Raw genomic sequence first — 4,618 nt, 5'->3', positions numbered from 1 at the left:
CCTAGTTCAATTATGAGTAGTTAATTTTCTTTCAAGCTTGGGTTGAAGGTGAAGTCTCAACATGTGCGATGGGCTTTATTTGGTAAATTTACATTCTTTTCCCCTCTAATTATTGTGGATGTTTTGACTTTTCGTTGACAAATAATAATAATCTTGTCTAGATACTGCCCTGGTTTCACCGGCTCCCTAATAGAAGGTTATTATTATTTGGCACGATAAGCCCTTAGCACCATATTAATTAGAGTGTGGTTCATAAGGTGTGGATTCTCCCCTCATGATTTAATTGACACTAATAAGGAATATTTAGCCCATGGTGCATGTTGATGCGGATTCAGATACCCAAGCGCTTTGATTATAATTAGTTTCCACTTTAATTTAATTCTGTCATTCCAATTTAAATTCTAAGATAGTTTAGATAACTTTTACCACAAATCTAACCATCCTCATAGAAAATTAATTCTACACATAATTAAAATCCACATTTTCACGAGATCGACACTCGTCACCATTAATCTATTCTACAATAGATTCGTGCACTTGCGAGTTCAATAAAATTTGCACAATAAGTTTTTGGCGCCGTTGCCGAGGAGGTAAGTTATTTTAATTCGTATAATTAATTTTTGTGAATAATTTCTTTTAGTTATTTTCTTGTAATTTTTTTCTTATTAAAAAAAAAAAAGAGTGAATCTGCATTCTAAGGTTAGTATTTCTTTTCTTTCTCTATTCTTTACAATTCTGTAATTTAAATTTTAAGTTATTTTTCTTTGTAATTTTTTTGTTTATTTTATTAATTTATTTTTAGTTAATTTATTTCATGTATTTTTTTAGTGTGTTTTTATAGAAAGGTTTTAACAACGTAATAATGTTAGTACCATAATTTCTCCTTCTTCTTTATTTTTATTTGTTTTGTTCCCATTTATTTTGTGTTCTTTGCATGCATGGTTGAAGGTCATTATTACCTAATCTTGAGCCTATAGACCTTGAATTTGAAAAAACACTGTGCACACACAAACACGTTAACAATAAAATGGATTTGCAACAACAACAAGCACCACATGAGAGGCCATTTAAGGACTACTTCAGTCCCTTAGTTAATTTGAGCACATCATGCATAAGATACCCAAATGTAGCTGCTAGGAGTTTTGAGTTAAAACCTAGTGTGCTAAATTGTCTCCCAACATTCTATGGCCTAGAAAATGAGGATCCATATAATCATTTGAATGATTTTCATGCTGTTTGTCAAATATTTAAATATGAAAATTTTTCAGACGATGATGTTAAACTCAAATTATTCCCATTTTCTTTAAAAGATAGAGCTCGTTCATGGCTCAATACATTGCCTGCTAATAGCATTACATCATGGGAACAAATGGTAACAAAATTTTTGAATAAATATTTCCTAGTGCATAAAACCAATGCTATTCGCAGGAAAATCTCAAAGTTTACCCAGAGAGATGACGAGCAATTTTTCGAAACATGGGAACGATTCAATGGGCTACTCTTGAAGTGTCCACATCATGGGTACGAGAAATGACACCAATGCCAATACTTTTTGGAGGGATTATTGCCGTATGTGCAAGAATGGTTAATGGCAACAAGTGAAGGAGAGCTAATGACGACAAGCAGATAATTCCCAACAACGGAGTCGATCGCTCAGGAGTACTAAAAGAATTAAAGGAGTGAATGAGGTTGACATTGGCTAGTCAAGTTCAGAAATTAAAGAAGTCAAAGCGATAATTGAAGGCCTCTCTCAACAAATAGCATCGTTATCGACTGCTAAATCAACAGAGCCACATGACCATGACTCGTACTTAGATCAAGCCAATGCCATAGGTGTAATGAGAAAACCATCTAATTACAACCCATACTCCAACACATATAACCTTGGATGGAGAGACCACCCTAATTTTTCATGGTCTTAAGGATTCTAACAGAATGGACCAGCAGCTCCAGCTTCACCAATGCAACTAATTCCCCAAGTTCCTCAAGCCTCTCAGCCCCCATTTAGACCATACAATCAGAACCAGAACTACTATCAACCCAGACCATGGGAGGATTCATTCCAGAATCTCAAGAATCTTACTCACTCTACGATTGAGCAACAAAATCGCACCATTGATGAACTACGAAATGAGATGAGAGCAAGATTCAACTCACAAGCCCAATCAGTTTCAAGCCTCGAGAAGATGGTGGGACAACTTGCTTCTTCAGTTCAGACCTTGTGAATGACTATTAAGATGGTGGGACAACATGAAGTAAGTACCAGTTCATCACAGCAGTATGGAGAGGTCAAAGTAGTCATGACCTTGCCAAAAGGAAAAGAAGTTGACAACAAAATAGAGATGCCGGTGACAAAAGAAAATCAAATTGTACTTGTGAATGTTGAGGACTCACCATTGGAAGAGAAAGAAGAAACCAACCCATGGGAATATGTTCCCAAAGCTCCATTTCCTCAGAGGTTAGCTAAAAGAAAGAAGGAAAAATCCACAAGTGAGATTCTTGAAATCTTCAAACAGGTAAGTGCTAACATCCCTTTACTTGATGCTATAAAACAAGTTCCATCTTATGCCAAGTTTCTTAAAGACCTTTGTACTAAAAAGATAAACATTCACGTTCAAAAGAAGATCTTTTTAACAGAAAATATTAGTTCTATACTCCAACACAAAATTCCTCTAAAATGCAAAGACCCAGGCGCCCTCACTATCTCATGTAGTATAAGGAACCACACAATTGAGAATGCTTTGTTGGATTTAGGAGCTAGTGTAAATTTATTGCCTTACTCTGTATTCGTGAAACTTGGATTGGGAGAATTACACCCAACTCCAGTGGTGTTGCAGCTTGCAGATCGGTCCACGAAAATACCTCGTGGTATTGTGGAGGACGTGCTTATCCAGGTAGACAAGTTTTATTTTCCTGTTGATTTCATTATAATTGACACTCAACTAATACAGGATTTAAGGAAGCACATCCCCATTATCCTAGGCCGACCTTTCTTGGCAACTGCCGATGCTCACATTCAATGCAAGACTGAAAATATGCAGTTGTCCTTTGGCAACATGACTATGGTGCTAAACATCTTTAACATTGTGAAACAACCTCACAATGCAGATGATGGAATTGTTGATGTGGATTTAATCAATGCTCTACTTGACTCTGCAACATCCATGGACACTAATAAATGGAAGTCAATAATTGAACAACTAGCACCATCAGAGAAGAAACGCATCCCATCATCGGAATCACCACCGAAACTCGAGCTCAAACCATTACCCAACACTTTGGAATATGCATTTTTGGGAGAAGAAAGTACTCTACCGGTAATCATCTCATCATCCTTAAATAACGAACAAAAAGGTAAGTTGTTGGATATTTTAAAAGAGCACAAAAGAGCATTAGGATGGACCATAACTGACATCAAAGGTATAAACCCACTAGATGTTGTGCAAATTTTATTGAACTCGCAAGTGCACGAATCTATTGTAGAATAGACTAATGGTGATGAGTGTCGATCCCACGAGGAGGTGGATTTTAATTATATGTAGAATTAATTTTTTAAATGGGTGGTTGGATTTATGGTAAAGATGATTTAGCATATCCGAAAATTTAAATTGAAATGGCATAATTAAATTAAAGTGGAAACTATTAAAATAAAGCGCTTGGGTATCTGGATCTGCATCAACATAGACCATGGGCTAAATATTCCTTATTAATATCAATTAAATCATGAGGGGGGAATCCACACCTCATGAACCACACTGCATCAACATGGACCACGTAGTTTGAACAGTGACACGGTTTGACCACGCGGTTTGAACAGTCAACCGGCTTGAACAGAAACGCGGTTTGGTTGAAAATAATCTTGTGTATATGCATGTACCGTACGCGTGATTTTTGGTCCACTAACATGCTGCCACGTCACCGATCAACAGTGCATAAGAATTTTCTCCAATGGAATCATGACACCTCATCAGTCAATGCCACATCATCGGTCAATGCCACGTGATCGTTTCGTATGTGTGAATAGTGTCGAGAACAGTATCATGAACAGTAACATGGACAATATCGTACATGTGAATAGTGTCATACATGTGAACAGTGACATTTTTCCTTTTATACTCCTCCTAAGGTTTTCGACTGTCCTGAGTTCAAAAGTGATGTCCGTTTTGCCGTCTGATTTCTCGTTCATTGTGAAATGACCATGATGCCCCTAAAATACATAAAATACTTAATTAAAATAAAACACACGTAATTAAATCACAAGAAGCTTAAATACATAAAAAGTAAGGGTGTTAGTAAGACTTGAAATGTAAAATGATGATTTTCTCCTATATAAATATACATTTTCTAACACTCAACACACCCCCCAACCAGCGTATTGCTAGTCCCTAGCAAATAAAGCAAAAATAAAATTCAAACCCAAAATAATTTTATTTTTTAAAACAATCTTGTTTATTCAATCAGACTAATGATAGCAATCGAATAAAAGTATAAGCATTATCTCCAGTCTAAAAAAACATCACACCCACATCAACCATTCACATGAATTAGCCCAGTAGACTTTGTCACAATTGCTTTCAAGAATGACATGTCAAACCCCAAAATTTCATTGGTAGTAGTG

The 4,618-nt window shown here is 36.0% G+C and overlaps 1 non-coding gene across 1 annotated transcript; it reads right to left on the bottom strand.

Annotated features, from left to right (window-relative positions):
• Positions 1 to 1,420: 1,420 nt before the first annotated feature.
• On the bottom strand, positions 1,421 to 1,524 carry LOC112498063 (small nucleolar RNA R71). Its single transcript, XR_003065149.1, has one exon. It is a non-coding gene; the product is annotated as a small nucleolar RNA R71 (small nucleolar RNA).
• Between the last annotated feature and the right edge of the window lie 3,094 nt (positions 1,525 to 4,618).

This window comes from Citrus sinensis, chromosome 1 (genome assembly GCF_022201045.2).
Source record: "Citrus sinensis cultivar Valencia sweet orange chromosome 1, DVS_A1.0, whole genome shotgun sequence".
Taxonomy (NCBI): Eukaryota; Viridiplantae; Streptophyta; class Magnoliopsida; order Sapindales; family Rutaceae; genus Citrus; species Citrus sinensis.
Note: the sequence above shows the minus strand (reverse complement) of the source record. Positions and strands in the feature narration are given on the sequence as shown.